The 25,608-nt window shown below is 35.5% G+C and overlaps 1 pseudogene across 1 annotated transcript; it reads right to left on the reverse strand.

The window, feature by feature from the left end:
- Window positions 1-8,931: 8,931 nt before the first annotated feature.
- LOC309860968 (cysteine-rich PDZ-binding protein pseudogene) lies at window positions 8,932-10,192 on the reverse strand (annotated as a pseudogene). The gene is made up of 2 exons: window positions 10,151-10,192; window positions 8,932-9,222 (listed from the first exon to the last, which is right to left on the reverse strand). The product of its transcript is annotated as a cysteine-rich PDZ-binding protein pseudogene (transcript).
- Window positions 10,193-25,608: the final 15,416 nt, after the last annotated feature.

The raw sequence follows: 25,608 nt of genomic DNA on the forward strand, positions 1-25,608 counted from the left end.
TGGCTCAAAAATCACTTTTTCATGAAGTCTTCCGTGAAACTTCCAGAAAAAGTTAACTGCCTTCATCTATGACCCTATATAGTATTGCTATTTCTTTAAATATTTACCAAATAGCTACTACATTCTAACTCCATATTCATATCTCTAAACTGTCATTCCTTGAACTGTATGAGGGCTATATCTGATAACCCTACTAGACTCAAGACAACTGTTTGGTGATCTCCTTATAAAATGAAGGACAGAAAGGAGTCAATACCTACTCACAGCCAGCTGTTTCAAAAAATCCTTTATTAACCACATTTTACAAATGTGAAAAATGAGACCCCAGAATGAAGGTAACATGTTTGAGGTAAAACTTTCTTCTTCATCTTTTTGGTTCAATTGAATACATTGATTACTGAATGAGTAGCCAATTTTGATTACTTGAGATAAATCCTACCTGATCTAGTATATAATTCTTATACACTTTGGGTTTGGTGTGCTGTAACTTTAGGATTTTTGCATCTACTTAGATGCTGGTTTCTATTTTTCTTGTAATGTCTTTATCTGGCTGTGATATTAGGGTAATTCTGGTATCCTACAATGAGTGAGGAAGTATTCCCTCTGTCTCTATTTTCTGGAGGAGATTAAAGAGATTTAGAGTTATTTCTTTCTTAAATACTTGGTAGAGTTCGCCAGAGGAAAAATCTGGGCCTGGTGCTTTCTCTTCTGGAAGGATACTTATTGGAATTTAGCAGATAGGAATAGATTCCTATTCAGATTACATTACAGTAGTGCAAATTTTGGTGGGTTGTGTCTTTCAAGTCTTAGTCCATTTCCTTCAAAGTGTCAAATTTGTGATCTTACAATTTTACGTAATATGTTATCTTTTACATTGATGGTACTCTTTCATTTCTGATATTGGTAACTGTGTCTTCTCTCCATTTTTGTTCCTAGCCTAGCTAGAAGTTTATCAATTATATTACTGTTTTCAAAGGACCCTATTTTTGGTTTCACAGATCTTCTCCTTTTATCTATTGATTTTTCTCTACTTATTTTAAACTTCATTGATTTCTACTTGTAGAAAGCTCATTTATTTTCTCCTTTTTTTTTTTTTTTTCATTTTAGGCTTACATTGCTCTTCTTTCTCTAGTATCCTAAGATGAAACCTTACATTTTTTTTGTTTTTAGAGATTTCTTCTGCTATACTATAGGCAATCAGTGCTATAAATTTTCCTTTAAGCACTGCTTTCCCTACATACCACAAATTTTGAGAAGTATTTTCATTAAATGTAGATTATTTAAAAATATCTTTTGGCATTTGTTCTTTTCTGTTATTGATTTCTGGTTTAGTTCCATTGTTTTCCAAAAGTATGCTTTGGATGACTTCAACTTTTTGAAATTTGCTGAAATGTTTTTCATGTACTTGAATATGACAGGTCTTGGTGAATATTCCATGTGAGCTTGAGAATTATGTATGTTCTCTGTTGTTGAGTAACTATTCTGTAAATGTCAGTTAGAGCCATTTGATTGATGGTGCTTCAGTTCAACTACTCCTAACTGATACTCTGTCAGCAGGATCTGTCAATTACTGATAGAAGTCTGTTGAAGCCTCCAGATCTAGTAATAGAATTATTTACCTCATCTTGCTGTTCTATCTGTTTTTTGCCTTATTTATTTTGGTATGTTGCTGTTAAGCATATATACATTAGGAATTTCTAATTCTTCTTAGAAAATTGACTCCTTGGGTGCCTGGGTGGCTCAGTGGGTTAAGCCGCTGCCTTTGGCTCAGGTCATGATCTCAGGGTCCTGGGATCGAGTCCCACATCGGGCTCCCTGCTCAGCAGGGAGCCTGCTTCCTCCTCTCTCTCTCTGCCTGCCTCTCTGCCTACTTGTGATCTCTCTCTGTCAAATAAATAAATAAAATCTTTAAAAAAAAAAAGTCTTTGAGAAAATTGACTCCTTTATCACTATGTAATGCCTCTCTTTGCCCCTGATAATTTTCCTTGGCTGAAGTCCACTTTTCCTAGCACTAATATAGTTACTTTAGTTTTCTCTTTGTTAGTGTTAACATGTTCCCTTTTTCCAATAGTCCCCTTCACACATTAATCATAGTCGTTATCAGTTCTCAACCTAAAAATTTCAAAATGTCTGCCATTTCTGAGTTTGGTTCCGTTACCTGATTTGGCTTAGACTATAGTTTTTCTTGCCTGTTAGTACTCCTTGTACTCTTTGTTACATGTTAGACATTATATTTGGAATAAGAATAAGGTGAATCGGCTTTTAGTGTGAAGTTTTATGTTTATCCAGCTGTGAGTTAAGCTGTTTTTACTGTCTGGTGTAACTATAGGTGTCAGAGGTTACACTTTCCTCTAGTGTTCTTGATTTTTTTGTTTGGTAGTTTCCTATATTGTCTTTTGATTTTGTATGTTAAGATTCTCCAGAGAAAAAGGACCAATGGGTTGGAGATACATATATGTATGTGTGTGTGTGTGTGTGTGTGTGTGTGTATAGAGAGAGAGACAGAGAGAGAAGACAACAGAGACAGAAACAGAGACAAAAAGAGTGAAAGCAATGTCTAAGGAAGTTGCTTCAGAGGTTTTTGCTTGTTTTAAGGCATTGGCTTATGCAGTTGTAGAAATTAGCAAATCCAAAATCTGTGTGGAGTGCCTGCAGCAAGAACTGAACTTTGCAGTCTGAGTCCAAAGGTTGGTGACTAAGGTAGAATTTCTACATCTAGACTCAGAACCCCCCCATGTTTTTTGAGACCCCAGTCTTAGTATCATAGCTCTTAAGTCTTCTGGATGATTGTATGATATCATTGTCACTATGAGGATGGGCTATTTGCTTTTTTAAAAGTCTACTGATTTAAATGTTAATAATCTAAACTTTACCCTCAGAGCAATATCTAGAATGGTGTTTGACCAGGTAGCTGGTTGTCGTAGCCTACCCTAGTTGACGTAAATATAAAACATCACAGATTTCCCTACAAATTTCTTCTTAATTAGAGTCTTAAGCTTGTAGTTCTGCCTGCTGTAATATCCTGTCATTTTTAATGAGCCCCTAGGCCATTGTTTTCACAAGTGCTTCTCAGTTTACTCCCGTTCTCCAACCCTGCCAGTTAGGTGGGACAAGAATTCTAGACTTGGGTAGAGTTGAGGATTTCTTTTCCTTTATGTAGGTTGGGTTCCAGTGAAATAGTTCTCCTGAGGGAGATTAAGGAAAACAGGATGCTGACAGTGTTTTGATATGGTTACTTTTCTTTTACCTAAATTCCAAGATTTCAAAATGCACCAGCAAATTAAAGTTTCTCATCAGATTTGATGAGCTTTTGGCCATTATTTCCTTGAATATTATATTTATCATCTTTTTTGATCTTCTCATTACATATATGTTGGTATATTAGGTGGTATTCCACATCTATCTGACACTGTCATTTTTCTTTTCCTTTTTTTTTTTTTCTTGTTCCTCAGACTGGTGATTGTTGTTCATCTGTCTTCAAATCCATTGTTTCTTTCTTCTGCCAGCTTATGACTGATGTTGAGCCACTCTAGTAAAACTTATTTCAATTACTGAATTTTTCAAATCCAGGATGTATTTTTCATTGTTTTTTTTTAATTTTATGTATTTTGATCATTTCTATTTGGTGATGTATCTGTCTTGGATTTCCTTTTGGTCCTTTAGTCATGATTTCTGTTGGTTTTTTTGAACATATCTAAAATAGCTGATTCAAAGTTATTTTCCTAGTAAATCCAATGTTTGGCTTTCCTTATGAACAGTTTCCATTGACTGCTTTTTGCCTGTGTATGGTCTAAAAATTGTGTGTTTTATATATTTTTTATTCTGGGAAACAGTATAAAAACTATATAATGTGTCAACTCTGAAAATTATATTCTTTATCCAGTTTTCTTATTGTTGCTATTTGCTGTTTGTCTTGTTTTATTTTTTAAAAAATTTAACTGAAATATAATTGACATAGAACATTAGTTTCATGTGTACAACAAACTGATTTGACAATTATATACATTATGAAATGTTCACTATGGTAAATGTAGTTACTGTCACCATATAAAATTATTACAATATTGACTGTATTCTCTATGCTGTTCTTTTCATCAACATGAGATAATGTGAATATCAGTTTCCTATAGCCCTTTAGCTCTGCCATGGTTAAGTTCTACTGATTTTCGAAGCCCGATGTTATGATGACTCTTTTCCCCATGCCAGCCTCCAGGGCCAAGATACCCAATATGGGACCTGATCCCCTCATTCCTCAGGGAGAATCTCATGCCCATAATATCCTTCTCACTCGTGGGTTGCTGCACCAGGAGTTTGGTTCCTGACTCTGTCTCTGGCTCTCCCCCTATGCTTCTCAATGTGACTTTTTCTTTATATCCCTTGCTGTGGAAGAATTGTTTGGATGGTCTTCAGGTTGGTGAATTGCTTTTTTGTAGTTGCATCCTTGGTGTGTACATGGAAGGAAATGAGCTCAGTATCTTCCTACTCTGCCATCATCCCTACAATCCTTTTTTGTTGCTGTTTGTTTAAGACTTTTCTGGACTAATTCTATGATATTTGTATTCTCTGCTGGTCTCTACTTGGTTAATTTCATAGAAGGGAGATAAACTTAAATACCTTTTAACTAATGGGTTTCTAGGAGTCTGCTGAGTGGCTCTGTGGGTAGGGGTGTGTGTATATGTTGGGGTACATATTCAGTGCTTTAACCAATAGATTAATACTGTGTTATAACCTTCCCTTACTACTTAATGGTAAGCCTGCAGGTTAAATTAAGCAGAGGTTAAAGCACTTTTCATGTCTCTTCTGGGCATGTGCATAGTCCAACACATGAACACAGCCTCCTAGATTCCCAGAAATATTATGGATCTTTTCAAAGTATTTTAGTTCCCTCCTCCTCCCCTTTCCTGTGGAGCAGCCACTAAACTAATGACACATTTTATTAATGATTCTGTTTGATTCCATAGCCTCTGACAATGTTTTTCTGTTTTTAAAAAAAAAACCTTTTAAACTTCATTCCTGTTAATAGAATATGTGATGTCTCCACTTTTTAAATAATGGTACAGATAGCTATGTACTTAAATTCCAATGCTCGTAATTAATTGAATTATTAATCAATAAATAGAACATAATTATATATCAATTATTAATACATTTTTGAAAGTCCTTATTTTATGTTCTTGAGCTTGTTTTTAATCATAATAGTGAGCTTCTTTTTAATCTACTTAAACTTAGCTTTCTGTATTGATTTAAATTTTTATTAGCTTTAGTAGAAAGTTTTGTTTTAAATAATGACAATTTAAACAATTTTCTAATACTTCACCAATGTAGCTATAGGCATCTTGTTTTGTTATGAAATTAAGTTTTAAGTGTCATGCACAATCCCCCAGGAAAAAGTAATGAATATATTTGAGTATTATTCCTGATTAAATTTGTATATTTTATTAGATTAGAAACAAAACTTTGCCAGTGGGAGTATATCATGGGTGCATAGAATGGCCCTCATTTCATGGAAAAATTAGTTTTGTGTTGAAGTTGCATTTCTTTTTCTTTAGATCACTCTTTTGCTCTATTTTTTGAAAGATTTCAGCAATTATGGGTTTACTGAATAAAGTGTTTAACATATGAGAAATAATTAAACACAATAAATTTGTTTAACCCTTCATATTCATGTTATCTAGATCTCTTGTTAAGTAATACAGCATTCTTAAAATTTCTCACATAAACAAACCAACCTATATTATGACTCTCTTATAATAAGTGGCAAATTGAGAATTTTCCAGATTCTTGTCTTTTTACTTATAAATATGGGCTTAAAAATAGTTTAATAAGTAATCTAAAATGAAACATTGGGATATTGATTCTGAAGTATATTAATAGGTGTAATGATAGAAAAAAATTTCATGGTAATCAAATGCATCTTAGAAGTGTTGGGTTAAAAAATTTTGAGGTTTATTGCAGAAATTCTCAGTGCATTTGCGAAGTTTAAAAAAATATGTTATTTTATCAACCTGACAATTTTCACCTTGATGAAAATAACATCATAAAATATTTTTATTACTGTTCTGAAATATTGTTAATTACTAGAAGCCTGAAGAACCACTTTTAATGTTTACCCAACCAATTCACAAAAACTACTTCAATCAACAATTATAAAATATATTTTAAAATAAGCCATTTAGGGACACCTGGGTGGCTTAGTGGGTTAAGACTCTGCCTTAGGCTCAGGTCATGATCTGAGGATCCTGGGATCAAACCCCTCATCAGGCTCTCTGCTCAGCGGGGATCTTGCTTTCTCCGCCTGCCTCTGTGCCTACTTGTGATCTCTGTCTGTCAAATAAATAAATAAAATCTTAAAAAAAATATATAAGCCATTTAAGGGACATCTGGGTGGCTCAGTGGGTTAAGTCTCTGCCTTCAGTTTGGCCATGGTCTCAGGGTTCTGGGATCGAGGCCTATATTGGGCTCTCTGCTTGGTGGGGAGCCTGCTTCCTCCTCTCTCTCTGCCTACTTGTGATCTCTTTCTCTGTCAAATAAATAAATAAAATCTTTTAAAAAAATAAGCCATTTAGTATAACAAAGAATGCAGTGTTATATACTGAATATTACCAGTTTCCATTTACCCCACCAGCCCTGTCTAGGGCAAAAACCAGCTTTCTTGACCTTAGGCGAACATAGTAAAATATTTTGAACAATGATTTAACCATACTAAGTTTCTTCCAGGGCTTTTAATAATATTCAAGGTTATCAAGTTATGTTCCTGGGTCTTATGTAAATGTAGGTTTTGATCACCTCTGTCTCATCTTGTGAACGCAACCTCTATTTTTTGTTTTTCCTTATTTTTCTAAATCATTCTGTACTCTTCTAATAATCTATTCATTATCATAGACTAGCCACCTTAATAACTCTTCTAAGTCTACTTCTGCTGAGGTCATTATGTCAAAGTGGGAGCTAGTCTCAAAATGATTTTTTTCCTTTTTTTTTTCTTTGCAAAGAGCTGAGTAGGGAGAAATTTAGCTGTAATTGGATCAACTGTGTCTTTCATATAGCATGTAAAATATTTAATTGCCAGAACACATATATATGGTGACTATATATACTATATATATAATGTTATGAGGGGAGAATGAGGCAAGGTTTTCCTCTTACTATAGCTTTTGTCTTTCATTTTCTTTTTTACCATTCTAAATTATTTAAGTAAACTCTGGTCACAAGCAAAGGGTTAGAAGATCAGTCTACAGGTCATCATTTGGTACAAGTAAAGAAATTAGCTTCAAGTCCCATACACTTGACTGGTCCATGCACAGAGTAATGGTCCAACCTGGTGTTGTGGTCCACAGTGTCAGGGAAGAGGTCCAGATTTTCTTTATTCATATCATTGTGGGTTGGAAGTGGCTTTGCATGAAGGTTATGGGATAAAGTATTGTTGCCATCTTTATGGAGAAAGAGCTTAAATCTGATGCAGGGATGAGTATAGGTAGAAAGGATGTGCTTTCCCTGGTGTGACTTCAGGAAAACAGTCAGCATATTGTCTTCAACCCCAGGGAGAATGATGAAGTAGATGAGAAACTTCTATATGAGCTGAGCTCTCTGCCCTTTGGGTGTCTTAACATAGGCCTCTCCAGCTGTGACTAAACCTATGTAGTTGCCCAAAAATCAGTAACTCACACACCCTCCATTTTTTACCTGAAGCTATCATTACCTTTTAGTTGATATAATTATTCCAGAGATTAGAAATAAAATATGTATTCCTGATTAAAGGAAAAATTATCAAATCTAAAATTGTGATGGAAAGTTATATTCCTTAGAAAATCTATGCAATGAAACACATTCAGTCAATTTGTTCAGAATTCAGAAGAAAATCATAGCAACTAGATATGATGAGAGAAACATAGAAGTGGAAAGTAAAATCATATCTACATAAAATGGCAATGTCATGAAGCAGAACTGATATAAAATTTTGATTGAAAAACTACCATGTTAATGTGAAAGAAGAGTCTTGTCGACAAATTTAAAAATTTTTGTTTGTAAAGCTCCAAAAACAAGTAGCAAAATTAGTAAGGCATCACATTAGTTATGTTTGTAACTTACAGAGTTTTTTTTTATTAATCTTTATATTTATTTATTTAGTTTGGTTTTGTTCTATTTATTTTTGGTGGGGAGGGGAGATAAAAAATATTTGATTTTTGCATTTTAAGAAAGGAGATTTCCGAAGAGTGGCAATTCATTCATTACACATTCCCCTAGATGAACACTGTTTTCTTGGCTTTCATGACAGTTTGAATTCAAGGTAATGTGCACAGAATGTATTTTACTGAAATTCAGTGTATTCACTTGGACACACATGGGGTGACTTGTTTTCCCATTCCCTTACAAAAGGTATTGGCACTTTGGCTTCAAGAACAAAAATAAAGTGTCATAAATACAACTTGTGTTTTAGATCTGGGCTAATGACTAAGGAACTATTCAGCTATAATGGTCTCCGATATTCCAGTGCCCTGTGAACTTACAATTAATAGAGACTACTGATTCTAAGAACTATGAAACCAACAAGAGAATAAAGGAAGAGTTATAAGTCTGATGCAAAGTTCATAATAAAATATCAACCAACAATCTCTCACTTTTGTTAAATCTATAATTAGAGAATGAGGATAAGAATCATATGAATAACGATAAATAAGTGTCTACAGAAATGGGAAAATATGTTTCATTTATTTGTTACTTATTCTATTTCAATAAGATGCTTGTTAGGAAAGGAACTAAGACAGGAAACTGGTTATGTTGTATAGAACTTCTTAAGAACAAAAAAATGAATACCAATCAACTTGGTTTAATATTAATTGTCTTAAAACATGTTATTTTGTGACCTGAACAACTATGTTATGCCTTGAAAATTCAAAGCAAAAAATAAAATCACATAGAAAGCCAGAAACATCATCAATACATCTGCACAGATGTTTGCTTGTAGTTTTTGGTATCCAGAACTTTTTTTTCCACACATTGCACAGATGCCCTTTTTGTAAGCATAACCCTGGCAGTAGGGAGAACCCAGTTGGTGCACAGAACTTTTTACAAATTTTACAAGTGGAGAACTTATTCTTTCCATATGGATTGAATATCCTTTTTTTGAAGTCAAAGCTTTATTTTCGTTCAGCTTTCTTCCGCCATTTTCTGTGATATTCCTGCGCCGTCTCTCCGTGTGTCTGGAGTGATAGCAGTACCAAGTTTCTTTTCACCCAATTAGCTTCTTTTAGCCTCCTTCTCCCAAATATGTGGCCCCTTCACTCACGTTTTTCACTCAGTATCATTCCCAGACGGTTCCCTTGGCTGCAGAAACAGGAGCAGCTTGAAAATACCAACATAGCAGCCAGAAAGGATCTTTTCCTTTTTCTTAAAAATCCAGACAGTAACATAATAAGTTATCAGTTACTAGGTCCCGTATCCTTGCAGTATTTCTGAAGACACGAGTCAAGATGAAACTGATAGCTACCAAACATTCGATCTGATAAAAAATGTGTTGCTACTAATGGAGGAGGGATCTCCTCTGCTGAATGAGAAGAAGAGGTGGACTGAGTGGCAGTAAAGAAATTTTAAAAAAAGAAGAAAAAAAGTTTTTACCTTGAGAAACTGAGAATGCATGAAACAAGGATTATAAAAATTCTAATTAACCACACATAGTGGCAAATTGAGTTTTAAATAAATATGGTTTTCCAAAGCAACCAAAGCAGCAGCTCATCTTCACGAGGCTAGTAGTGAGTACTAAAACCTTTTAATATACCCCATCCCCTACTACTGTGATAAATTATATATGCAGGGCTTGACATTCTTAAGAATATTGGTTAAAGAGAAAGACTAGAACATAGAAATGTGTTTTCTTTTGCTTTGCAAGTTAATATCTTCTGTAAGTTTTCTGTTTTCCCTTTGAGGACCTATTTGATGATAGGCATTCCCTTTAAGAGACAGTCCGGCACCCTACTCAGTACAATAGTATATTTTATTCTATGACTTCTGTAGGGCACAAATACATGATAATGTAAAATATGTATGTATATATGTATGTATGTATGTACACTTTTTTATTTCAAGTTTTTATTTAAATTTAGTTAACATATACTGTAAGATTGGTTTCAGTAAACTTTAGTGCTTCATCACTTACATATGACGAGTGCTCCTCACAAGTGCCCTCCTTAATACTCATCACCCATTTAACCCATTAGCTCGCTCGCCTCCCCTCCAGCAAACCTCAGTTTGTTCTCTGTAATGAACATCTGTGATTGCAATACTATTGACAATATACCCTATGCTGTAATTCATCTCCATGACTGTTATGTTATAACTAGATGTTTGAATTTTTTAATCTTTTGTATCTGTGTTGCCCACCTCCCATCCACTTCCCTCTGGCAACCACCGGTTTGTTCTCCATATTTATAGGTCTGATTCTGTTTTTTGTTTATTTATTTGTTTTTTAAGAATCTGCATATAAGTGAAATCATATGGTATATGTCTTTATCCATCTGACTCATTTCACTTAACATAATACCCTCTTAGGTCCATCTGTGTAGTTGCAAATGGCAAGAATGAGATATTCTTCTTTTATGGCTTAGTAGTATTTCAGTGTGTGTGTGTGTGTGTGTGTGTGTGTGTGTACACCATATCTTCTTTATTGATTCATCCATCAATGGGCATTTGGGTTATTTCAGTATCACAGGGTGAGCTACTTAACATGCAGGCTCTCTAAGGGCAGGGACCCCATTTTTTATTGCTGTTTGTCTTGCATGGTGTTAAGCTCACTGATTTGTAAAGCTCCTTATGTTAAGTTCCACTGCTTTTTAAAGACAATTGTTATAGATACTTGTCTTCCAAGTGCAGTTCCCCAGGGCTAGGGCTGCCTGGTCTGGGGTCTGATACTTGTGCTTTCTCCATGCTGGTGGTGCCCCTCCGTTTTGAGGTGTCTCACAAGGAGTTTAGTTCCCAACTTCACCTCTACCCTTCTTACCCTTCTTGATGTGGCCTCTTCTCCATGATTAACCATGAAAGGTCTGTTCTGCCAATTTTTAGGTCATTTTCAGAGTTAGGTGTATAGCTGTCCCCTAGACACACCAAAATAATAGCTACAAGGTGAGCTTAGTATCCTTTCAGTCTGCCATCTTCCAAGAAATCCAATCTCTGCTACTTTTTATTACAACATCACATTAAGAATATTTTCCATGAAACTGAATAATTTTTGAAAGTATGTTAGTATCACAAAACATTCTATCTTAGGACTACCACATTAACTTACTATGCTTTTATTCCTTGACATTAAATGTGTTTCTAGTTTTTCCTATCCCAAAGCATTTTATCACTATTCTTATACATTAATTTTTGTCAGTTATTTTATTTCTTTAAAATGAATAATTATTATAATGCCATATAAAGTATATTCTGATCACTCAAAGCCATGAAGGTAACAGTACATCTAAATGCATTAGTGTTTAAAAATCATAGCATGCTAGAGGAATTTTAGGTTAATGAACCTGGTGAATGAAATTTAAGAACAAAACTTGACACAACCAGATATTATGTGCCACCTAATGTAAAGAAATAGGAAGTACAACACATTAACTTTGAAGTAAACGTAACAATCAAATCTAAATCTAATTGAATCCCTTGTTCAGTTACTAATTTATAGGAAAAATAAAATTAAAGAAATATGTTAAAAATAAAACCTATAGGAATACAAACAAAAATCCAAATTTGTTAATTGTAGAAGGCAAATGAATTCCTACAAGAAAAAAAACAAACTTCATGGAAAAAGAGAGAGGGAAAAATACCCTATAAAGACAAGAAAATCATCAACCATGCTATCAATATTTTGTCCCTTATTGGAATCCTGATTTCAATAAACCAAGTTTGAAAGAGATATCATGGAAATATTTCCAGAATTACATTTTTATAATATTAAGGGTTTGTTATTAAATTTCCAGGCTAAAACCTGGAAGATGTTTTGTTTAGTTCTAATGCTGACATTTTTTCTTTTTGTTTCTTTCTTTCTTTTTTATTTTTTTTTTTAATGAAACATGCTGCCTAGGATTTGCTTCTATATTATTCAAGGATTGTCTGAAATTGACTGGTGTTAACCAAAACAGGATTAGACCTGTGTTGATGATTGCTGATGCTGTTTATCTTTGCTATATTCTTATATTTTGACTTTTAAAATGCCCTAAATGAGCACAGTAGTAAATAAGCTTAATGTTTAAGTAGGTCACATATAATATAGTCTTGTACCATTTGTGTGTGTGTGTGTGTGTGTGTGTGTACAATGAAAGAGATTTGGGGAAAGGAATTAAATGATCAGATTCATAAGTTAGAGCACAGTATTTTGAATATAGACATGAATTAGTCCATAAGTAAGGAGACCGTTAAGACCTTCCTCATTTTCTATAATACCATTTGTCATATTGACACACTCTTATGTGCTATAATTTCTCTACAGAATGTAAGGGAAATAATTATTAAAAAATGAAATGTGGCAGGCAAAGGGGCTTCTTAGAGGCATGGAAGCCCTCATGTCTTGAGTAGGAGTGCAGAGAAAGTCAAGCATGAAGCCTGAGATTTATTGTCTTGTATAATTAACTTCAAAGGGAAGTAAACTCAAAGAATGCAGATTTATTATACCAAAGACATTGTCCCCTTTGGGAAAATCTGGGGCAAAGAATCTAGACATGCAGATGATTGTTTCTGAAGATTTGACTCCTCTAATTCTGTGGAAACTTATAAGCTTGAAGAATTGTTTCCCTTCTTCTTAAGAGCAATAATCTCAAAAATCCTAAAAGGCAACGTACATAGCACTTAACATGTGACCTCACTTTCCCTCCTGGTTATTTGGCCTATACCTAGGTTTAGCTCAATAAAGAAAGTAAGTACTATAATTTAACAAAACTACAAACATATCTGACTTATGTTTGTAGCCACTCGGGCAGTATGAGTGGCACTTGATTAAAAGATAATTTGTCAAAGGACTAGAAGATGAAATAGGGAAGGGTTTATTTATTTGAGAATACTCTGTGGAGATAAAGGCTTTAGCATCCTGGAAAGAAGCTCAAGAGATTGCGCAAATTAACTAATAAGATGGCTCTCTGTGGCATGATACACATGATGACCAAACTGAGCAAAATCACAATGTGTAAATTGCCATGTCGGATGATGGATGAAGACATTAAAATTTCAAGCAAATGGACATGTCAAAATGGACATAATATTTACAATCGGAAGGTGAGCATGATGATTATGTTCTTTGGGAAAGCCCAAAGATCACAGGGAAGGCCACATGAATCACCTGGTAAGAAAAGCTGGAGCATCAAAAACATTCAGTGTGGCTCAACTTTTCAGTCTAGAGCTAGGGATAGAAGAACTGCTTTTTATCTTGTCTAGGGCCATGTATGGGCTTTGAAACTGTACAGACCAGAGGCGTCACTTAACTGCCGACAACAGGTGGTGCATAACCACAGAGACTATGATAACTAGCAGAATTGGAGTAGCAGCCTTGGGAACCCAATCCAAAGTCCAGAGGGACTTAGGATGGTTAATAGGCTATGACTTCTCTGTAGGCAAAATAGACTGGTAGCAGACAAATGTACTACTCAGTTTAAACCAGCAGAATAAAGCAAGGTTGGGTGTTTGGGAACCTGAAGGTGGCTACCCTGATAAAAATATCATCCCTTGTAGAGTTTCCAGAACTGAGCTCATTGTTCAGATTTAGAAACCAGTGAATATTTGTTTTTAAAATGGAACAACATCATAGCGTGTACACATAGTAGTGATTTACCAGTTTTTCCCCAAATGGAATTATACCATTTACTCAGTTAATATAAATTAAGAAATGGGGGCCACCCACATATTTCTAGAACTAATTCATACTGAGTTCCAGTGACATTGAATTATGGGTACTTTACAGCATTATTATGGCCTTTCTATTTTTATGAGTGGGTGCATATGGAAGACAGGAAATAAATGACTTACACTGACCCCCTGGTGGTCATTTCCCTGGCCTTGAATGTTTAACTGATATTTCATACTTAGAAGTTCCACAACTTCCACATTGGGTCCTTGGTTGTAGGTAACAACCAAAATAGAGAAGGCCAAGTGGAAGCCTCTGAAACTATCCTTCCATGACCAACTTATTAAAAAGAAATAAAATTTACCTCTGTATGTATTGCAGAATTTGGGTGATTTCTGCCAGCTTTATGTTTCTGATAGATGCAAAGATGGTAATTTCATCAAATCCCCAGTTAAGTTATTAACATTGCCCCTATAGAAACAGGTGGGTCCTGGGGGATGACTAGGCCAGTGCAAGCTCAATCCAGTAGTTACCTGATCAAAGCTTCTATGATAGATGTGGTGAGTTTGTTAGAATAGATAGAGCCTTGAGTTCATAGTATGCGGATACTGACTTGGCGTGTACATTATTTTTATTTCTAATAAGGAAAAAGGATCAGAAAATTTTTTTGCTCACTTAAAATGTATAATAAGTTCTCAAAATTTGCCCTTGAATAGTAACTCCCTTTTCTTTTATAATACAGTCAAAAAGATCTGGACTATCTAAAGATTGCAGAGAGCAGCACATGAATCCATTGTTTTGAGGCTAGCATATTGATCTGTTTAACTGGCTTTCACCCTGAAAGCTTTTGTAAGACACATCTACTCTAGAAGATGGAGTAATCATGGTGGCAGAGATAGAGACCAAGAGCATGGGTTCTCATTTACTAGAGCTGACCTCGCTATTACTGCTGCCAAATGTCTGGCCTATAAGCAACAAAATCAAAACCAATCTTTTAAATGCTGTAATTTCTTGAGATACAGTATCTATGTGGTAGACATTTGATTACTTTGAACCTCTTTCATAACTGGAATAGATTCACATTCTAGATAAGGGCTTCCCTTTCAGGGCATCTGGGTGGCTCAGTTGGTTAAGTGTCTGCCTTCAGCTTAGGTCATGATCTAGAGTCCTGAGATGGAGCCCTGCATTAGGCTCTGCATTCAGCAGGGATCCTGCTTCTCCCTCTCTGTCTACCAGCTGCTCCCCCTGCTTGTGCTCTCTTTGTCTCTCTCTCTCTCTCTCTGTGTCAAATAAAATCTTAAAAAAAAAAAAAATTCCATTTCTAATCTAATGAACCCCAGCAGAAAGACCTACTATCTCATGTTTTCCCAAATATTTGATCCATCAGTGTTAGGGTCTGTAATTAATTGCTCCAGATTTCACAGCAAAGGAAGTTTGAGTGTTGGTGCATGGCCAAGTGGTCCACTGTTCTTTCCAAATACTGCATCTCCCAGAGGTGACCAGATTGACAGAGCATCTGAACATCCTGCTGGAGACACAGATGAAGTTTTACCCCAATAGCTACACTCTGCAAGCTCTAAGCAGGGTTAGAGTTTCTGGAGCCCAAGGAGGTTGTTTTAGCATTTTAGGCTATTACAAGAAAATACTGTAAACTCACAGACTCACTGGCTTAGAAGACACAAATTTATTTCTCATAATTCCGGAGCCTGAGACGTCCAATATCAAAGGGACAGCAGATTCAATTCCTGATGAGAATCCTTTTCTTTGCTTGTGAATACATAGAGAGAATGTGTATGTGACATACACATTCTCTCTATGTCCTCACATAGCTGGGAGAAAGAGGAAGAAAGAGAATACACTCTGGCTTTTCCTCTACTTAGGTTGGCACTAATTCCATTATAGGGATTCTACCTTTATGATCTTATCTAAATCTAATTACCATCCCATATCCCCAGCTCAAAATACCATCACACTTGATGTTCAAGCCTCAACATATAAATTTGCAGGGTGAGGGGGTACAAATACTTAGTCCATAACAGATGTACATTATTTCCCAAGAGATATTAAAAAATGAATTTACTCTGTATCTGTTTACTTCTAGCATCATAACAATCTTTCTGTGGGATTTTTAGTGGTCCTGTCTTCTTAGCACAAATTATGTTCCCACCAGTTTTCCCGCAAGATAGGTCTTTGCCTTTATAAAACATATCTGTGGCACGTACAGTGATGCCTGGGGATTTAGACTGTCATGTGCGATCTTCTCCTTGCCCCAGTGTATTTCCTTGGGTCTTTTTTTTTTTTTTTTTTTTTTGCATTGTCTCTGAAACCTGAAACCTGCAGTTCTTACAGTATTTCAGATTGTTCTTATAGTATTTTGGATTGTTCTAGACACTTTTGCAATCAAGTGTTTGGGTCCCATGAGAAGATGTCTCTTCTCATCTACCACTGGGCAACATCTGACACAGCATGGATCTGGTGCTGTGAAGTTGTTTGACTACACCACTCCTCCTCAGAGGTTCTTGGACAATTTCCTGCCATGTAGGTTCAGTGAATATGTCCTCTGTGAATTATTTAATTCGCCATCTCTTGTGTCTGTGTGGTTTTTATGAAGCAGTTTGGGGAGACTTAAAGAAATTACTGTTGTCATGATCCTGTTGTTAGTGGGTTAGAAATAATGTTTATCTTTATTCATAATATTAAAGTTATTTACTCATTATAAAGAACTAATTTAATCTATTAAGTACTTCTACAACTTACAGACAAACTCTTAGGTATGTATCATATGTTAATAAATTTTGTCATATATTATAAATTCTGCTTATGTAATATACAGTATGGATTGTTCACTATATAATATATTCACTTATAACATATGCCAAATACTTTAAATATGATCATTTTGTACAATTTTATGTTGACCTTATGATAAGGGGATATATTTAATTTATATACTCTCTTCTTCATCAGAACATAGTCATTTGAAATTATATCTTATAAATATTTATAACATAAGTGACTAAAAACAATCCTTGTCATGTATTTTAGCAATTAACAATATAATTTAAGAGGTACTATAGTCATATTTGAAACATTATACTACTTAAACATTGGTTATTTTCAACTCTCAATCTGAAACCTGAGAATATTCCACAAAATCAAGAAATCTTGTGCCAGAAAAATGAGAAGAAAAAAAATTATAGGTAGCCTCAAAACCATACTGCAGAAATATATACTAAAATTTCATGTGGAGGGGCACCTGGGTGGCTCAGTGGGTTACGCCTCTGCCTTGTCTCAGGTCATGATCCCAGGGTCCTGGGATGGAGCCCCTCATTGGGCTCTTTGCTCTGCGAGGAGCCTGCTTCCCCCTCTCTCTCTCTGCCTGCCTCTCTGCCTACTTGAGATCTCTCTCTGTGTCAAGTAAATAAATAAAATCTTAAAAAAAAAAAGTTAAAAAAATTTCATGTGGAAATTTAATTAATTTAATTTAATTTATTTTATTTATATGTCCTTAACACCTTATTCATTCTTATATATAACACTAAAGTTTCCTAAAGAATTTCTGAAATTGAATTTCACAGACCTGTACCCCTGAAACAAATAATAAATTATATGTTAATTTGAAAAAATTTAAAAAATTGAATGAGATCACAATATCTAAACATTTATAAAGTAATTTTTTAAGATTCATTTACTTGCCAAAACACAGTAGCAGAACAACTTTGACACCATTGTTCTTCTTGAAATTTTATTTTAAATTATTTTTGGTATGTGGTGGGAAATTGTTAGATATTGAAATATTTTTTTACTGGACATTATCCTACATCCATAAAATTATAACACATTAGCAGAAACTTCCTTAATAGAATGCAGTTTGGGAAGATATTTTGGTAGAAATAACATCCTTATGTTATACAAAAGTTTTTTCTTTTCTTCTTCCCTCTTACTAATTTTCTTTTTTTTCTCAATGGATAAACAAATGTATAATAAATCAATTCTTTAAATCCAATAATCCATAATAAATGTTTTTCCCTAAGGAAAATTATACTTTATATCACTGTTTTGATGTGGTCCGTCGCAGCTTTGAAAGTATATCAGACTTGAGTTTCTAGTTTTATAGTTCCCCACCATCCTATGGCTTTTTTTTTTTCCCTGCATCACATCATATTATTCTAATTCTGAATGTTTGAAAGAAACACTTATTAGACATATCTTGAAAGTGTTTGCAGTGTTTAGCACAGGATCTTTTGAAATTTACAGATAAAAAGATCTGTAGACAAGTCTTTCCCATTTTTGGAAGACAAACCCTGGCACATTTTCAACAATTTTTTTGACTTTCACTGCCGATGTCTTCCAAGCAATCAATTTATCTTTCTCTGCAGAGTCTGTGAGCAGGACTGCATTTCCAATTGACAGGTGCAGGGATTTCCCTGGTTAGCTGCCCCTTTGCTCTTTTCCCTGTGCTGTCACCAGAGAGAAATGACTGTAGGCCTTGGCAATGAAAACATTTTCTGACATATAGTGCTATGTAGAAAGAGGACAACACATGTCCAAATGCAAACCACTATTCAACTTCCTTCTTTCTAATAGGGCTTGTGCTTTCTATGACTGCGCAGATCATTCTAGTATTCACTAAATATTTAAAAAAGAAAGAATTTACAGGAAGAAAATCAATGGCCTTTGGCTTCTACTTGTGAAATTTGTTAGGCAGATAAAGATCATCTTTGGTAACCTGCTGTTCACTTTTTTCCAAGTTATACTTGTAGAAATTTTTTTTCCTTTTCCTTTCTATTTCATGTTTAAATGTCTAAGTAATATGAAAAAGTTATCCTAATGAAAAAGGTAATATGAAAAAGGTAGCAATAGTTACCTACTAGAGACCCCAGTTTGAAAGAAAGGGCCTTTGGCCTGTTTTGTTCATAGCTAAGGTTTAAATGTGACTCTCCGTGTCTCTCTTGCTTTCTTTCTTACCTTCTCGAAGGTTTACCTATCTTGAATGAGCACTGTGCATGCTTAGGGTGAACACATGGTACTGTGTAACCTCTCCTGGTGGATTTTTATTTCATATATCATTTTAAGTGGGCAATAAAATATATTGCTACTTAAGACATTAAGAACAGTGACTTTACAATGTGGCACTTGCAAAAGAAGATGGCATTAATTTTCCAAACAGTTCTGCCTAGAAAATCTCTTTATAAGGACAGCCTTGATAATGGAAATAAATCAGAGGTTCTTGCTACTTGTGGAGCTGGTCTTTTTAGTAGAATTCCATGATCTTGGTTTCACATCAGTGTCATTTATCCCTTGATAGGTCACAAGAAAAATCATAAATCGTTGTCTAAACATCTTATCCCTGCTTCAGATTAATTCTACTCAATTTTCCATTGCTAAGATTAAATTTTCTGGGCTTTCTCCCATGGTGGAAGGTGGTTACTTTGTGCTTCTTAAATTTATATAGAGCATCTAAAATGAATTCTTTTGATATTATTGTCTGATTTTTGTATCTATCACTCTCATAACAAAAATAGCATATTATAACTATATAATAACTTACCTGTGATTTTGTCTTATGGTGTTTGTTTTGCTATGTAGAGTTTTAAGATCTAAAATGCTTTGAGAAAAGGGTAGATTTTCTTGTTTGATGGTTACCATTAAGGTTTGATGGTTATCAGCAGAGCAAACTTCATATTATAAATGGTCTTGAAAAATGACAAAAAAAAAAAGCTCACAAATTCAGTGTAATCAATTCTTGTCTTAAAGCAATACTATCAACTAGTTAACAAATATGCTACTAAACACCCTCATAAAACTCTGTATTCATTATTCCGCCTAGAAAACATTGGGTGGTATTCATTTGGTGGATTTAAATTTTACTTATATGATATTTTTTTAAGTCAGAAACTTTTATTTTGTTAAAAAATGTTATTAGTAGAATAATAAAAGTCATTCAGGCCCTATAATGGTAAATGCAGATATCAAATAACAGTTTTAATGGGGAAAAAAAATCTGTAGAATACCTGTGGACCCAAGAATCTTATTTTTATGTATCAAAAGAAGGTCTAATTACTTCTCCTTGTTTACTACAAGAGGCATGATACCTTCCCGTATGTCTATATTAAAGGGATCTTTTTTGGGGTATAAATTGACAGTCAACCCATTTATCCAGTTTAAATTCTAAAAAGAAGGGGCGCCTGGGTGGCTCAGTGGGTTAAGCCGCTGCCTTCGGCTCAGGTCATGATCTCAGGGTCCTGGGATCGAGTCCTGCATCGGGCTCTCTGCTCAGCTCAGCAGGGAGCCTGCTTCCCCCTCTTTCTCTGCCTGCCTCTCTGCCTACTTGTGATCTCTCTCTGTCAAATAAATAAATAAAATCTTAAAATAAATAAATCCTAAAAAGAAAATGCCCTCATTCAACCTAATTCAATCTAATTCAACTAATACAGAAAGAAACGATATGTCCTTGATAGTTAATTCATATTCAATCTTTCTTCTATCTTAAAAACATTAAGATGGCTAGAAATAAGACAGGTAAAAGTGTCCATTAATCCAGCAAGACTCTTGGAACAATCTAGACAGTGGTCTATGAACTTGAATCAGTCTGCTGAGTTTAAATTTTGGTTTTTTCTATTATTAAGTGTGTCACCTTGGAAAAGTTTAAACTCCTTAAAATATCATAAAATCTTCCTCATGTATAAAATAATTCTACCACTTAATTGCTGGGTTATTGTGAAGGCTAAATGTACTAAATATTTACTAAATGTAAATATACTCTATCATATATAAGGTTATTAGAACAAACCTAGGTACCTAGAAAACACAAATTAAACGGTGGTTAAGGGGCGCCTGGGTGGCTCAGTGGATTAAGCCGCTGCCTTCGGCTCAGGTCATGATCTCAGGGTCCTGGGATCGAGTCCTGCATCGGGCTCTCTGCTCAGCAGGAAGCCTGCTTCCTCCTCTCTCTCTCTGCCTGCCTCTCTGCCTACTTGTGATCTCTCTCTGTCAAATAAATAAATAAAATCTTTAAAAAAAAAAATAAATAAATAAATAAATAAACGGTGGTTAATTTGTGAGCCAGCCCAAAGTATTAGCTGTGCTTTTTCTTCCAGGAACAAGGCAGTTGCTAAATAGCACTCAAAGTTCTGGTCTTTTTTAAAGCTTAAAAAAAGAAAGTTGATTTTTGCTGAAGAGATAGCATCAGAATCTCTCATTTTACCATTTTGGCATCATTTCTTTGGCACAAGAAAGTTGATTCTTTCCTAATGTGCCCCTAATATACCTTGTTTGCCTTTTGAAAATTTATGCTGCTATTAAACATCAAAACTTTTGTCACATGGAAATGCCTTCCTGGGAAGGAGTGCAGTTACTGTGGAGTCATCTGTTTGCGCTATCATTAGGTACAAAAGCTTTGAAGTAAGACCTGAAGCCAAAATTCTCACAGATGTTGCATGGAAATAAACTTCAAAAAGGATGCACAGTGCTCATTCACAGACAGGTAAACATCTGTGAGAGAGAGAAAGGAAAGTAAGAGACAGAGAGGCTCACTTAAAGGCTTAGCTTTGAACAAAACAGGCCCCAGGCCTTTTCTTTCAAATTGATGTCTCTATTTATATGGCTTCCTGCCTCTGACTAGGTAACTATTGAAGCCTCCGTCTTTGAACTAATTTACATTGACCTCTTCCTTAACTCCCACTAGTTTCTTTTAAAGTAAGGTTTGTTTTCCCTAATGAGGATCGGCTGTGAGCAGGGGTGACCAAAAGAAAATAAATTCCCTTTTAACAAGCTATGACTCTCCAGAGGCTGATATTTGGGGAAGAGAAGAGGCCAAGAATACAGACAAGATCTTGAGTCTGCAGGTTTAAAACTAGAGTTCCTATAAATACAAGGCATGTGGACTCGCCACACCTTTTTTTTAAGAAATTATTATATTCCAGACACTAAGGCTATGAAATAAGGACAAGCAAAGCCATAAAAAGAATGACAATTTTTAATAACTCTTGGGCCATCAGTTAAATTCTATTTTTAATAAATGTACAAAATTTAGGACAAGTTTTATTTCAACAAAATTGTTCTTTCTCTGTTCATTTTATCGGATGATGGCTTGGAAGTACTGATGCCCTCACAGAGTGAACAGCAAGAACACAGAACTACCCATTAGAAAGGGTCGATCTATCAGGATGATAACTTGATCTCTCGAAGCCTACAGCTTACTCAAAACTGCAAAATAATTTTATCAAACAACATTGTAACGAGATAAACAGCCCGGCTCCCTTTGGGTTTTCAGGTCTCTTGTCTTCTATTATTAGTATATCAAATGATTTATTTTTCAAAAAACAAGGATCTGACAAATTTGTGCCACTAAATCTCTTCACTACTTTGATCTTCATTTATGCTTTAGGGCAAAACAACTTATGTGATGCTCAGCTTTATGGAATGTAGATTCTTTGCCCCTTCATGTACAAGCCAAGTTTCCTTCACCTCCAAGCATTCTGGAACTGATCGATGGCAAGCCTGCCTCAAAAAGTCTTTTCTCTTCTTATCCTGGGTGAGAATATATCAATAAATAGGAAGAGATGATGACGCTACCAAAGCCTGTGAACACACCTTCTCATTTCAGCAGCTCTGCTGATGTTACCCCTGGCTCAGAGGTTCCATTTCCTCTGTCTCTATGGGATGGGTCACGATTGCTTTTACAGCAAGCCCCAAAGGCGTATGGCGGAAAGTTTCTTGCTTCTTAAGACTGCTTTTACTGGCTCACCAGTTCAATGCAGTAGCGGCTCTAATAATAGTAGCTGGTAAGATGGAAATCCAAATAGGGCTGTCCTTAGATTCTGAATTAATAAAAAAAGCAAACTCATTTGAGTAAATATACCTTATTATGAAGATAAAAAGAAAAAAGGATATTTGGCTAACACTCATTATGTTATTTTTATTATTAAAATATTTTTATATTCTTTTTCTTAAAGGTTCATAGGTTTTATGTCATAAAAATGTGGGTAGAAATCCTGATTTTATCACTTGTGAACACCATGACTGGAAAAATTAGATTAACCCTATAATCTCCTTGAAATTGTCATCCTACCTATATATCAGTTTGAACTGAGCTATAAATCAATTAAGATAATATGTTGGTTGAGGTTTTGTGATGCTTATTTTTTTCCAAGATTTTATTTATCAGGAAGGGAGCAGAAGTAGAGCGAGCAGGCAGAGGGAGAGGGAGAAGCAGGCTCCCCGCTGAACAGAGGGCTTGATTCCAAAACCCTGGGATCATGACTTGAGCCGAGGGCAGACATTTAACTGACTGAGCCCATCAGGTGTCCCAGTTTTGTGATGTTTAAATAACATAATATGTGTTCATGTTTAAGATTATGATAGACATGGAGTCATCACTTAGCATGGATTGTTTTTGTCCTAAAAAACAAAAACAAAAATAAAAAACCAAAAACTTAAAACTCTTTTTCTCTGTCAGGTTAAATATACCTACCTCAAGAGCAGGAATTCCCTGGGCGCCTGGAGGGCTCAGTGGGTTAAGCCTCTGCCTTCGGTTCAGGTCATGATCTCAGGGTCCTGGCATCGAGTCCCGCATCGGGCTCTCTGCTCGGCAGGGAGCCTGCTTCCCTCTCTCTCTCTCTGCCTGCCTCTCTGCCTACTTATGATCTCTCTCTGTCAAATAAATAAATAAAATCTTAAAAAAAAAAAAAAAGAGCAAGAATTCCCTGACTTCGTTCTCTATTCCTATAGTTTTTAGTGTTTCATGGGTCATGATGAATTGAATCATGGCCCCCAAAAGATATGTTCATACCCAGTTACCCAGAACTCTATTGTATGGCATAAGATATGATTAAATTAAGGATCTTGAGAGGAACAGTTTATCCTCGATTATCCAGACTGGCTTTAAATGCAATCACATTTATCTTTGTGAGAGGAAAAACAAGAGAAGCCAGAGGGATTAGAGCAAGGCACCCACAAGCCAAAAATCACTTGATGTCACCAAAAGCTGGAAGTGGTAAAAACCGATACTCCGTCTAGCTCTTGGAAGGAACGTAGCCCTGCCAATGCCTTGATTTAGCACTTTTGGTCTCTATAACCATGAGAGAATAAATTTCTACAGATTTAAACCATCCGGTTTATGATAATTCTTAATAGCAACCACAGGAAGCTAATGTACTGCCATTTTATCACTTAACGTTCTCTGTGTGATTAGGAAATCTTATCAGTAGAATGCTAGGACCTTCAAAGTAAAAATCGTTGGGGCGCCTGGGTGGCTCAATGGTTAAGCCGCTGCCTTCGGCTCAGGTCATGATCTCAGGGTCCTGGATCGAGTCCCGCATCAGGCTCTCTGCTCAGCAGGGAGCCTGCTTCCTCCTCTCTCTCTCTCTGCCTGCCTCTCTGCCTACTTGTGATTTCTCTCTGTCAAATAAATAAATAAAATCTTTAAAAAAAAAAAAAAAAAAGTAAAAATCGTATCTCACTCCTTTGTGTTGGACTCAGTCCTTAGTACAAGATTTTATACATAGCAGGGGCTAGAAGAAAATTCCTAAATGGATTATTGAATGCTGCATTAGTGAGAATTATTCTGGACACAGACCCTAAATACAAAGATCAAGAATAGGTTGGTAAAAAATCAATAAGGTTAACCAATTACTGGGGCACCTGGGTGGCTCAGTAAGTTAAGCGTCCACCTTTGGCTCTGGTCATGATCTCAGGGTCTTGAGATTGAGTCTCCCAGGTCAGGCTCTCTTGTCAGTGGGAGCCCATTTCACCCTCTCACTACTGCTGCCCTTGCTTGTGCTCTCTTGGTCAAATAAATAAATAAATAAAATATTTTTAAAAAAATGGTTGACAAGTTATGAAGAGAAATCTCTTAAATCAAAAAATCTTAAAAAAAGATATATCCAGGGACGCCTGGGTGGCTCAGTTGGTTAGGCAGCTGCCTTCAGCTCAGGTCATGATCCCTGCGTCCTGGGATCGGGTCCCACATCGGGCTCCTTGCTCAGCGGGGAGCCTGCTTCTCCCTCTGCCTCTGCCTGCCATTCTGTCTGCTTGTGCTCGCTCTCTCCCCCTCTCTCTCTCTGATAAATAAATAAAATCTTTTTTTAAAAAAAAAGATATATCCTCAGTAGAAAGGATAAAATGGAGCATTCATTTTTACACTGAATAAATTAAAAATGGCATAGTAAATAACTGTGATTGAAAAATCTAAGAGATTGACAATCTAAGAGAATAATTAACGGAATTTTTATATATTTATTATACTTCTGGTGTCCAGTGCAAATTACAGGGCGCTTGGAAGGGGTCATTCTCTTTCTCACAATAAGAAAAAAGATGAATAAACTGAAAATCTCTAACTCTGTTTAGTCATCAGAGAATCAAAGCCACAAGGCAAACTGTTTTCCCCAAAACTGGAGAGAGAAGTGAATACAGAGAAGCACAGTGTATTGGGTGAGTAAGCCCTGAAGTGGAACAGAGTCTTGTCACTAGTAGCAATGTTGGTAGGAACACAAACTGGAATTGACAACTTGCTAGAGGCCCAGTGTCCACTAGCTTGAGAATTAAAATTCTCATGTGGGCACAGACTTCCATGAGTTTTATCTCCCGGAGCCCCATCAGAGTCTCGCTGTGAAGATTTGAAAAAAAAAAAAAAAAAAAAAAAAAAAAAAACTCCTCCTTCTAACAGGAGGAGGACAAAAGTCATGATCTTGAAGTCTTTGTTCTTCTTCACAAGGCCTTCCCTCAAGGGAAACTATTTTAGCAGAGCCTGTTTGGAATTTATCTGAGTCCAACATACGTGGCAGAAGGGAAAT

The sequence above is a fragment of the Mustela nivalis genome (genome assembly GCF_964662115.1).
Source record: "Mustela nivalis genome assembly, chromosome: 3".
Taxonomy (NCBI): domain Eukaryota; kingdom Metazoa; phylum Chordata; class Mammalia; order Carnivora; family Mustelidae; genus Mustela; species Mustela nivalis.